Below are 14149 nucleotides of genomic sequence, written 5' to 3'. Positions count from 1 at the left end.
TGTTGAACAGACCCATTACTCAGTCCATTATCATCATCTCGTTCTTCCATTTTTCAAACTCAAATTCAAGAAATGAACTGGGTTTTCTTTCTCGAACATGTTGAAGCTGTTTCGTGACAGAATCGTTATGAATTTGAAGGGAAGTGGTCAATCTTGGATTGGTGGGTGGTGAGGCAGAGAGATTGAAGTATTGGAAATTTTTTTGGGTATATTTAAGAAAGATGGTGTTTTTGTTTTAATTATACTATGAGGATCATTTAGAATATTTATAAAAATTTGAAGTATTGAAAAAAAAGTCAATTTAATATTTAAATGTGTAGTTGAAACTAAAAAGTGTGAATTTTAATTTTTGAGGGTGTAATTGAAAGTGAAAGGCCATAATTTAGGTATATTTGGTGGTTTTACAACGTGAGGATGCAAACGAATTGAGGTTAAAAGGTGCGGGATTTTAAGAGGATAAGCCTTTATTTTATCATAAAATTATCAAACATATTATGTATTACTATCGTAAAATATATTTTGTAAATTTGTCTGTTGGTGATGTTTATGATTTTTTAACATTTAATTTATTTTGATGTACTTTAATTTTATCTTAATATAATTTAACTTTTAATTAAAAAGATTAAAAATAAAATAACTGTTAAATTGCACTATAATCTAATCTACAATCATGTAGATTTTTTTATTTTTTTTTTTGTCAAAAACTAAAATTTCAATTAATGAAAATTTTTTTATGCCAAATACAGTTTTTTAAAGCCCAATTACTTTTTATACTGTTTGGTCCATATCTTTACTTTGCCTCCCTTAATGCTTTACAAATATAACCTATTTTTTTAAAAAAAAAATTCTTTTTATTTTTTTTTATCAATTTCTCTCTATTTGACGGTTTCTTCTTTCTTCTTTTTCATGATCTTGCTCCACGTTCTTAGGTCATCTCCATTTTTTTATTTTCTTCTCGTTTTCTTCCACAATCATCTCCACGATTATTATCTATATCTATTGATATATGTTGTTTATTTATCTATAAATTTATGTTTTTTTTATTTTATCGTTTTTCAGGAGTTACCGGTACATGCATTTGGTTTTTATTAGTTGAAATTTGATTCATAGATATAATTTTATATGATTTTTAGTTGTTTATCAATTTAGGTTAATTTATTTTCTACGTTTTATAATTTATATTATTGTAATTTTATTTAGGTTATGTACTTAATTTATTTTCAATTTATTATGTATAATCTCATTTTAATGTTGTTTTTTTATTTAGATATTGATTTAGGTTTTTTTAAGTTGTATTAGTCTATAATTCTAATCACTGTTTTTTTATCTTTGAAATTAATTAGTTTTAGTTTTTAATTATTAAATTTTACTACTTTGTTTGTTTATACATAATTATGATGTTATTTTTGATTTTGTTGTTTTAATAGTTTTAAGTTTATATTTATAATCTGTTTTGTGGTTAGGTGTTTAATCTAGTTAGATTATTGATATTGTTATTTATATTTTATCATGTTTTTTTGATTGATTTTTTTTATGCGTTGATTGATTTCTGTAATGTAATTGTTTGTTGTTGTATATTGTATTTTCAGGTGTGTTTATTTTATTTGCTAATGAGGAAAAAATATATTGGTCATAAACCGAAAATAAATCATTCTTCGGTTGATACACACTCTGATATGTCAAATGTTGACAATGTTGGTGGTGAATGTATGTCTAGGCAAAATGACGACTTGCTTGCAGTTGAAACGACTCAAGTAGTTGAGTCATCTGAATTACTCGAAACTGCTTTAAATAACGAAGAGGACGCGACACAACAAATGACTTCTGTTGAAAAAGAGGACTTTGTCGTGTAACGTAGTATTTCAGAAAAACCGGAGGAAGTATTGTACATTGCTGTAAAACCGTCACGGGTAAAATATACAAAAACAATGAGTATTCAAAGTCAGTTTAAAAATGTTTCTCTTGCTGTTGATAAGGAAATAATATTACCAGAAACTGTTGTAACTTAATCACAACAGCCTGATCAAAAATTATTGAAACCGGCTTCTCGATCTTCGAAGCGTTTAAAGAATACTGGAACTCTTTCGTTTGTTTCAGATATTGCTAAACTAAAGGCATCATATACTGTCAAAAAACAAGCCAAGGAAGTTTTTGACAAAATAAATGAGAAAGATAGTGGTGTTAATGAAGTTGCCGTACCGGAGAAATAAATACAGAAAAAGTCTGGTGGTAATGTGAAGAGCAAAGTGACATTTAAATCAATTAATGATGATAGCGGTGCGGAGAAAACAACTAAGGTATTAAACTATGTTTATGTTGATTTTATGTTTACTTTTGTTGTTTTTTATTTGTGTCTGAAAATAATGTTTTGTTACTTGAATCATTAAATTTCGTATGCATTTTTCTGTAGCAATCGTTAATTAATAAAAAAATTAGCAAGTATGTTTCCGGATTTAAGAGAAAACCTTCCACTGAAATTTGTGATGATGAAAATGTGTTGGTTGATAAATCTACAAAGGTATGTTATTATTTATTTTATTTTGCTTTTTTTATTATGCCTTTTTTGTATTGATTGATCTTTTGTGATTTCTTGTTGTATTTTTGTGTGTTTGATTTAATTTTTTTTGTTTAGATTATTTATTAATGTTTGCATTTTGGTTGTTGATATCAGTGTTTTAAAAACCGGACCGGTCGGTCGGACCGGTTGAACCGCGAACCGGCCAGTGGTCTGGTCTGAAACTGTGAAAAACCGGATCTTTTGTTTGGATAGGGTTGGACCGGTTGAACCGGAATGAACCAGTAAAAAACCGGATGTTGAACCGGATCGGACCGGATTGAAACGGTATAAAACCGGTGAATCGGAATTTTTTTTAAATTTTTTTAAATTTATTAAACCGGTTGAACCGGTTCGGCCGGTTGAACCGGAAACCGGTAGCCTCACCGGTTCGGCCACCGGTTCGGTTTTTAAAACACTGGTGGATATGTTGTTGATATTATGTTACTTTTATGGTGATAATACCCGTCTATAAATACTAGGTCAAATTCTGGTGCCTTAAAGAAAAAAAACTTTCGTTAAAATATTTGATGCTGAAGAAGTTGTGGACGATGCTTCCCTTAAGGTATTTCATTTTTTTTGGATTGTTAATTCAATATTTCACATTTTTATATTAAAATAACTAAATAGTTTTTTTTATTGATTATAAAATTATTGTTTATAATTTTTTGACTTTATCCTTATTCTTTTATTTTGAAACTTTTTACTTTGTGAGTTTACCTGTTTATTTTATGTTGATGTTAAATTTATTTGTTGTTGATTTTGTGAAATGTTCTCTAAATTTTAGACAGTTTATATTTGTGTTTATTGATTTCATATTTTTCTGTTGTTCTTTTTTTCATATTTTTTAATAGATGTGGTCTCCTTATTCGATACATAAAGATGTTCCTATCACAAGGGTTGATCATTGTATGAAGTGGAAAGTTGTTAGATAATTTAAAAAGCAAGTGTTCAAAGAGCACCTGAAATTATTTAGGGAGACCTGCTTTGGATTTCTGTTGGATATGCCAAATTTTGTTTTTCAAGGGAAATTTATTCACTCGATGTTGACAAAAAAACTGACTCATTCATAATAAAATGAGACGTGGTTCGGTGTTGGTGGTTTAAGAATAAGACTTAGTATAGAGGAATTTGCAGTGTTATCTGGATATAATTGTAACCGTGAATTCAAAAGCTTTGTTATGAGAAAAGAAGTAATTCGATCCCCGGTAAGTATTTTGCTGGTTTGCCAAAGGAGAATAGACAGTCTGTGACAAAGTATTTTTTTGTCTACGAGATGGGATTGTGATGAAGATGATGTAAAAAAAAATTGTATGCTTTGGACATTTGTTTTTTATCTGCTCTTAATTTGAATTATGTTGAGAGGCATCATTTGGACGTTATTAATTATGGGGACTGCAATTGTTACCCATGATGTAAAAATATTTTTATAAACACTCTTAAGATTTTCAGAGTAAGAATCTGTACAGTAAGTCAAAAAATGGTTTTCGCTTTTACAGATTTATTGGTTTTCCTATTATATTACATTATTTGTTTTATGAGTGTTTTCCTATCGCGCATGGTAAAATATGCACGCTTGAAGGTAATAAGGTGTCAAGATGCTTGAATTGAAGTTCAAGCACAACTATACATTTGATTGATTTGGAGAGCAATTTTTTAATCTTGGATCAAAGGTATTTTATTTTTATTATATCGTGTTTATACTTTTGTTTTAATCATTTGTTAATTTTTTTTCATATCTTAAAATACAGCTTATGTTTTCAAGAATTACCCATACTGCGGATGAGAAGATGCTTTTCATGTTGGAGGGTTTTTTTGGGTCTGAGAAGAAGAAGGTTGATGCTTAGAGAAGTCGGATTGTTGATGGTGATGATTTGTCTGCTGTTAATGACATCATTGCTTCTACATCAATAATGGATCAACATCATATATCAACAACTTGTCAAAGAGGGTTGGAAACCTAGAAAAACAGTTTAAAACTGTAATATCTGATTAGTGTGTTATCAAGAATGATTTGAAATGTTATCATGATGATCTGAAGAAGGATATTTCAAAAGTAGGAGCTGTTTTGAATGATTTTGTTATCAAAATGTACCGATACTTTGAAAAGTCGGAAGATATTGCGGTTAATTTTAAACTTAGCTTTTTATTTTGATACATTGTTCATCTATTTTGTTATAATTTTAAAAGTCCGAATATATTGTTCTTATATCTTTGATTTTATAGCATACGTATGATGAAGGTGATGAAAGCGATCAATCAAATGATTCATCTACAAGTGAAGATGATAGGAAAAAAATGGTGTGAAGAATGAGAACCTTCAACATGATTTTGTTGCGTAAAATCATAATCATAGAAAAATAGGCAAAATGGCTTGCTGAAAATAATTTAATTGGTGTTCAACAAGATGAAATCAATTTTCCTGGTATCAAGGATAATGCGAACACGTCTTTGAATGAGGTATTTGTGTTGTTTTTATTGAAAATTTACTAACAGTCTTTGTTACTAATTGTTTTTTTTTCTCATGAAGGCACAATATTATTCAGAAATTTTATTCACTGATTTTGAGATTGCTAGATTAAACGAGACATTTGCTAGCCATTATAAGAGCCTTGAGTCCGATTCTTTAACTAAAGATGTAAGTTTATTGCATTTGTTTTTTGTTTTTTCTTGGTGTTAGTTATTCATTATGTGTTTTTTATATATGCATTGAAATCGAGCGAATAAGTACCTTAATATGGTAATGTTGTTATATATTTATTAGTTTGATGAATTGAAAAAGTTTACTTGCTTTTATATTGTTCTTGTTAAACTTTGTATTTTTTTGATTGTTGTGTCAACCTAAAATCAACATGATATAAACCTAGATTAAATTTGTTGTTCTCAGTTTCCATATAAATTTAATCTATAATTAATCTAATATTAATTCTCTATAAAATTTATAATTTTTAAGTTCACTATATTTTATAGTTATTGATAAATCACCAAATGAAGATCCGATCTACTAAACCTGCACATACCAAAAACAGAAGTCAGATGGAACTTCCGGTGGGGGTCATCGGACGTTCGCTTCGACGCTCTAATAAGTTTCAGTGGAGAAAGAAAAAGAAGAGAAAGAAAGAAGATGACTTAGTGAGTGAAAAAAATTACCAAGGTTTGCACCTTAAACCTCTTTTTATAGTTAGGGTTTTGGTGCAAACATTGCCTTGCTGGCAGGCTCTCCTTCTTGTGGTCCTTGTATTCTGTTATGCCTACGTGGCGAAAATTTCCCGTATTGGGCGCAATTTGTTAGGTGTGTCAGGTGTAGGGAACATTACTCACGCACCTGTTAGAGGATCTTCTGTGGTCCCAGGATCAGTTACGCGTGAGTATGGATCGTTGCAAAGTCTCGGAGCTCGTATTTCCGACCTTGCTAGGCCGAGCTTCTATGTTTCTAATTCCAAAGCTCGGATAGAGCCTCTAATCCGACATTGTCGAAGTATACATCCGAGATGATACTTCGACACCTTTGGTCCGGTGACCTCCCGGTCACGCGGTCTATGAATCCAAAGTGATTAGGTCCGACCAGTGAAGGTCGTCTGCATTATGCGCTTCCGGGTTTCAGTGTTTAGTCAAAGCGTCTTTTGCTCGTAGCAGCCGGAGTCTATCCTAAATATCAGGTCGGTAAAATACTTGACTTAGCGATATTCGTTCTTTACGAGGTTGCTTCGCCCCTATTAGTTATACTACTATCAATTATGTTTTATACGTTTTCTTTTTATAATATTTTTTTATTAAAGTTAATTAAATAAAAAAATCACGACATTTACACAAAATTTCATTTTAATCATGACTTTTAAAAGTTGCCATATAAAATCATGACCTTTCATTTTTTTTTCAAATCTATCATTTCAGTGTATTTTTGTTGACTAAATTCTTCATTAAACCATTAATAAAACACCCAAATTATAAATCGACGCCAAATATTATTATCTTTCAGTTAGAGTATGTAGGATTAGTAATTTTTAGTCAAAAAAACACCGAAAGTGATAGATTTGAAACAAAATGAAATGTCGTGTCTTTAAATGCCAACTTTTAAAAGCCGTGATTAAAATGAGATTTTGTGTAAGGTCGTGATTTTTTATAAAATTAACTCTTTTAATTAATTGCAGTTGGAACTGAATTGTCTTTTAATAATGCTCATTCGTCGATAGTGTTTATACTATGATTGAGGCATATAGAGATGCTAATATTTTTACATGAATTAATCGAGGATGGAATCCTAACCATATGTAGTCCCACCCTCGATCAATTCATGAATTGATACCGGTGGCGAACTATCTATCTCTGTAAGTCTAGTATACTTTTTTTTACCTTTTTTGCATTTGTTTAGCTGTCATTTTACTTTACACTTTGTTTTTTTTTTAACAACATATTGACATCGTCTTCTATAACTTGAGAAAGAAACGTAAAGTGCTGAATATCACTAAGCCGAATTTTTCAACCAACGACAAATGTTTTACTCAGAGTTTAAATACAGAATATCAATCTTTTTTGACATCTGGTTCGTCTGAATTCGAAGTTATTATCGAAAATTCCTTTTTAGAATACTATTTGGGTAAACGTGTATATATGGTAGGCCATGAACTGAAGTGGATGATCTTCTTTGCCTTGTCATTGTTTTGGACCTAAACCATTGGATTCTTATACGGGTTAATTTTGAAAAGGGTAAGGTCTATGTTTACAATTTCATGAAGTGTGAGACGATAGATGCGACTGTGACAACTTATATAAAGGCTTTTATTCACTATCTTCCATTGTATTTGAAACAAATGGATTTTTATTCGTCGAGAAATGGACATGCATCATTTGCTCTATCTTCTAGTCTTGACAACAGATACGATCCATTTTCTGTTGTAAATGTTGTTGGTTTGCCAATGCAAATCATATGGTCAATATTTTGTTAGTTTATTTTCACTATATTTATATTTTATAATTATAATTTTGTATTTTTACTTTTATATTGTTTAATATTGCAATGATTGTAGAGCGTTTGTTTGTTTATACGCGGAGCATTTCATTATTCAAAGCCCATTCTCTCAATTTATGCATTAGATGAAATGGAAATATATCATAAACGGCTTTGTCAAAGCCTGATTAAACATGAAAGGTGGAAGACCGAAAAAGGTTATACAAGTGATGTTGAAGTAACTGTCAAATTCCGATGAAAATTGAGATTGAAGAAAGCCTTTAAATAATTTTTTAAAATGTTTGAACTTTTGTGTTCTTTTTATATTTAGTATTTTATGTTTTTTTATGATGGTTTTAATTTGTATTAGACCTAATTATGTTATTTTTTTATATTGTTTTAAGTACTTGACTCTTATAATTACTTTATACAATGCAGTTACCTGAATATCTTTTTACCTTTTCTTTTTTGATTTTAACATATAATTAACAATAATCAACACAATATCGACATAACATCAACTTATAATAAAATGAGAACCTTGGTTTTCTTTAGCTATGATATGTTAACTAAATATCATCAATATATCATCCATAAATTAGCTATTTTTTTATAATACACTTGAATGATACAAATCAACATGCCATCAACAACTTATCAACAAGTAATTACAAATCTAACTGACAATGCTAATTTTTTATAGAACACATGAAATCTGAAAATAGTAAAGATAAGTGTAATTGTTTATAATCATAATTATCCTCTGCATAGTTTTTTTGTGGCCTATTTTTTTTAAGCTATGCATCTATTTTTTGATCTTTTTTTGTGACCTGCTAAAATTCCTTTTTTATTCGATCTTCCAAATTTGAATGATAAAAATCAACATGCAATTAATACCACTTCAACAACATATCAACAAATAATTATGAATCCAATTGATAATTTTAATTGTTTTATGAAATACATGAAATTTGAATATAGTACAGATGAGAATAATTGTTTTTATTCAATAATCATCTTATGCATGTTTTTTTATTGTGGCCTATTTTTTTGCAAGTTGTGCATCTATTTTTTGATCTTTTTTAATAACCTGCCAAATTATTTTTTTCGGTCTGCCGGATTTCGTTCTTAATTCTGGAGGGAGCATAATGACTGCTTTGACTTTTTATGGTGTATTACATGTTGATTTATTTTTCTTGGAATAGACAGTGCGGTTGTATGTCTCGATCATGTAGTACTTGAAGTGATAGAATAAATAATTTTTGATGTATTTCCTTTTCACAGCAATCGCATGTGCGCATGGTATTTTATCTATCTGAATCTATTGCAGCAGCATGTTCATTTATCCAAATTGACCGAGACGGGTGTTATTGTCTTTGCGACAGTATATATGTTGTCATTTGTAGGGCTGACCTGATAACAGAAACTTCAGCTATAAAATATTTTTTCTTATTTATGTCAACAACATGACAACACGTTAACAATATTTCATTACCTGCAAAATCACCAACTACAAATACAACAATATGGATAATAAATTGCATTAATACTATACCTACACATTTCAAATGTATGATATTATTTAAAATTTATTTAATTTTAATTATAGATATTTAATTATTAAATACTTAAATTTTATTATCATAATAAGAAAAACAAAAAATATCACTAAAAATTTAAAACTATTATTTGATTAAATCAATAAAATCATAATATTTTGATAAATTAAAGTGTTTTATCTAAATAAACTAGTAACAAGTGATGTCAACAACATTGAATAGTCATCCACATGGTGATATTATGGCAATAATGATTGTCCAAAAATGAAAGATGAGTAGTGGTGTCCTGTCCACAAATGAAAGATGCAGAAAAATCCGTACGTCAACTACAGGGAATTGTGAAGGGGCGAAAAACTGGTCCCTAAAAACCATTAATATAGTCGTTAATAATTACCTTTTGCGGAGGTAACAATGTACGGTCGCGGCCGAGGCTTTTGGTGTTAGCAATAATGGCATGCGCCCGCCCTTCTGCTAAATTTAACGTAAGGTGGCTATTGAGCCTTTTGGTGGAAGCAATCTTAGCATCCTTTGAAGGGAATAACATTTGGGCCCAAAAAAGGAGAAGGATCTAGTAGTTGGTGACAAGGGGGTCACTGGACCCCATGAAATTTAAAGACAAAATTGTGCATATATATGAAAAGTTGTACTAATAAATAGCCAAAAAGAGAAAAGGATCCACTAATTGGTTAGATAGATAGGTTTATCAATTACATACAAAAAAAACTACTATATCAAACTTTAAATATTTTTATTAAATTACTTTTACATGATAAAAAAAGATATTCTAATTAATTCAAAAAAAATTATTCCTAAAAAGTATCAGCAAATATTAATTTATTGTCTATAATTTTTTAAAATAAGGTTACATTCAAAAAATTATTTTTATTTTAAAATTATATATATAAAAAACAATCATATTATGTTCTAATATTAAAATCATTTCACAATAACATATTATAAAAATATCTAAAATAACAAGTTATTCATATGCTTTAAATAATCATGTTTGTAGAGATTTTTTGTTAAAAGATCTATGTCAACCATGTTAACATATTTTTTTTAAAGGATAAATATTGTTCAAAAATAATTTATTACATTTTTGTTTAATGAATATTATAATTGATTAAAATATAAAACATAAAAATACAATACAATATTATGATATATTACTATTAATTTTTTATAAATAAAAAATTATTAAGTTAAGTGTTTTTTTATGTTATATATATATTTTTAGTTTCAATTTAGACCCCCTTGAAAAAAAATTGTATGCATCATTGTTTTCACACACTTTAAAAAAATACAATTAATGCTCTAACTTTCTATAATTTTATCTTCATTTGTTTGTCACACCCTTATTAAATATTATGACTAATTTATTTTTTTAGCCTACTAGCATCAAAGATTTAAGTAGTAATTTGCCCACTCAACGTATAAACAATAGGCAATTTATACATAAATTAACTTTATGGGCAAATTAGTCATGAACTTACTGATTATGGGAATTAGCCCCATTTTGAAAAATTAACTTAAAATTTGATGGGAAAAATTGTCAATTGAGGGAAAAATAACTTACAAGTTTAAGGGGCAAATTGCAAAAATGAGACTAATTGCCCATAATATACAAGTTCATGACTAATTTGCCCACAAAGTTAATTTGTGTGTTAATTGCACATTGCTTACAAGTTGAGGGGGCAAATTACTACTTAAGTCTAGCGTCAAATGGTAAATTTTAACTAAAGACAATATAAAAAAATCAACACTATAAATTGTGATTTACTAGGAACATGGACAATTATTTGGGACAAAAAATAAATAAAGTGGACTATTGTTTCGAGACGGAGGGAGTAGCATTAATATGGACAATTTAGTAAAAGTATATACAAATTAAGACATATTTATTATTTGTTAATTTATGTGAATTGACTAAATGAGATATATATTATGAACCGGAAGGAGTATTTTACATAAATTTGTAGCATTTTGCTCATTTTATTTTTAAAAAACAAGCATTAGATTGAGTGTTTTTAAAATTGGTCATTTGTACATAAATTGTTATATGTAAGGTTTTCAATTCTCTAACGAGTGATGCTATTTAGCCCACTTTTTATTTACTACTTTTTTATACCGTATAACGTGCTAATAAAAATATGTATAAATTAAAAGATATTTTTGAGCTATACACTTTAAAAGGGAATTGAACGAATAAAACACTGCCGTGTAAATAGAAAAATAAAAGTTGGTACAAAATAGTCTATTAAATAACAATATTCTAATTTTTAATTGAATTCATATATTAATTTTCTAATTATTATTTTTTAGAATTCTAAATCTAACACCTATTCTAAAAAATAATCAGCATCAAAATCTAATTTTAAACTCTCTAATTTTCGGTTGCTAAAGCACAAAAAATAGTAAGTTTGAATCTAAAAATATCAAAAGAGCAAACTAAGGCAAAACACATTGTTTGAGATGAAAAATTAGCAAAATTTAAATTGATTGGCAAACAGATATAATTATGCAATAAAATAGTTAAGTTGGATAGATTTGTAAATCTTTAAAGTTTTGGATAAATTTACAGAAATAATTTTTTTAAACCTTTTTGACATCATTAAGCCAAGTAGGAAAATACATCAATATTGACAAATTAATAAATTTTGCTAATATTATATTCCCCGCATTTTAAATAGATAATATTTAAAATTTATTTATTTAAAATTATACATATTTAATTATTTCTCAAGTATATAAATATCATACATGCACTTTCAAAGATTATAAAAATAAAAATATAACGTAAAAGTATAATTTATTATTTAACTAAATAAATATAATTATTCTATATTTTTTAAATTAAATTATTTTATCTAAATAAACTAAAAAACTAGATTAACAACTTTTTTGATAATAAATTAACAATTTTAAAGTATTCATCCACATGGTGATGATATGACAATAGTGATTAAGATGGGTGTTGATCTTGTCCACAAATTAAAGATCATTGATGTTGTCCATAAATTAAAGAGAGAAAAATTCATTGCACGGCAACAAGACAACTACAACTTAGGATTTATTGCCATTATTTATTTTACATTTACAACGTGTGGCACCTCTTTTTTTCAAAATAAAAATTATATACTTTTCCTGTATATAATATTAATCGCATTGGACTATTTGATATAAAGTAAAAAAATAATAAATATTTAATTTATGTTTATTTTTATTAAATTAGTCATATTAATTTTATATTTGACTAATTTTTATCTATAAATATATTTTGATTTGTAGAAAGTTGAATTTGAATTGTATCTTTAGGGACCACGTTTTAGAGAAGGGATGAAAAGTGGTCCTTAAAAGCATTAAATACGACTTGCTATATTTATATTTTATAGTCATAAATAATTACCTTTTGTGGAAGTAACAACATACGGTCGTCGGTCGGTATGAGTCTTTTGGTGGAAGAATTAATAGCATGCTCTCGCCCATGTACTGAATTTAATGTAGGTGGCTATTGAGAAAGCTTGAGCATTTGGTTGGTTCGGTCGAAATCGAACCGACATCTTCTTAACCGAATTAATTGTTCGATCGAATAGTTATTACCAAACTCAACAATCGAAAATTAAACTGACCAAATAAGATAAAAAAAATTGAACCGATTGAATAGATCGTTTGGTTCGGTTAAAATCGATAAATTATGAGAAAAAATTCAAATAAAAGAATAAAAAAACTAAAATTTCGGCTAATTCGGTCGGTTTGATTAATTTAGATAATTTAAAATTCAAATCGAACCGATAACCAAATTACCGGTTATCGGATTTTTTCTATAAAAATTGAACTAACAAAATTAACTATTTATGTAAAACCAAACCGACCAAAATTTGTTGGTTTGGTCGGATGGTTTTTTTTCCCCCACACTATTGAGCCTTTTAGTGGAAGTAATCATAACTTTTTCCGAAGGGAATAATATTCGGTTCCAAAATTATTGGCAACCTTATCCTCCTTTCTTAATTAGGATAATTTAGACAAGAAACTAATGTCACAGTCCTAACCTAGGCAGCACGGAAACGAAAAACGGAAAACGGAAAATGGAAAACGACAAATTTTGAGAGAAAAAACATAAATTCTATTAATGATAAAAAATTATGAAGTACAATAGTATAATCAATATATATACTCACTGATATATTGAAAATATAAAAGACTAAAATAGCCTCTAATTAACTCTAACAAACACAAACACTTGTCAACTTAGTCATGCAAGATGCGTGCTAATAACATGAAGATTAACCACTTGTTGATGTGGCAATCCAATTGGAAACAGCTGGAAGTATGTGTATCAGAATCTGCAGCTGAAGCATATACCAAAAGCCTGAATCTTGCAGCAAAAGGTTTGCATAATCTGCAAAGTACAACCATATTGATCATGAAATATATTATTCCGCCTTTGAACCTTATCAAAAACAACTTTGGTGCTGCTACTTTTCAATTGCATCATGTGGTTATTGCAGCGGTGACCAGAGGTTCTTTTGGGTTCATTGGCTTGGGTTTCATACTCATTTCGACATATTGGAATTTCAATATTTTAATTTTTTTAGCTTTACAAGAGTTTTTTAATTGAATTATGATCCGGAAATAGAATCGGGAGATTATGGAGGGTGATGCTTTTCACGTTTCGCAAGTTATTAATTCAAGAGTTATTGCAAATTATAAACCTTGGAAAATTTGTCAAGATATTTGGCGCCTCCGGTCTTTTCTTTTTCATTGCTCGATTTAACAAATTTATAGACAATTTAATACTGTTGCTAATTATTTGGCTTCTCTGATTAAACGATTGATTTTGCAATCTGTGTAATAGCTTGTAACTCACATTTCATCATCTATCGTATTACTGTTTCTGGTTAAAAAGAATTCCTATATATCTTTGAATTATTTATTTTATTAATATTTTTAATAAATTAAATGTTAAATTAATTTGATTTTTTGATTTTAAATTTGTAATTTATTCCAATTTACTTTAATTGATTAAATAAAGATAATTATTATATATTTTTTTAAATTAAAATAGTTTATCTAAATAAACTAAAAAGT

This window comes from Mercurialis annua, linkage group LG1-X, assembly GCF_937616625.2.
Source record: "Mercurialis annua linkage group LG1-X, ddMerAnnu1.2, whole genome shotgun sequence".
NCBI classification, from domain to species: Eukaryota; Viridiplantae; Streptophyta; class Magnoliopsida; order Malpighiales; family Euphorbiaceae; genus Mercurialis; species Mercurialis annua.
The sequence above is the reverse complement of the archived record's forward strand: the minus strand, read 5'-3'. Positions refer to the sequence as shown.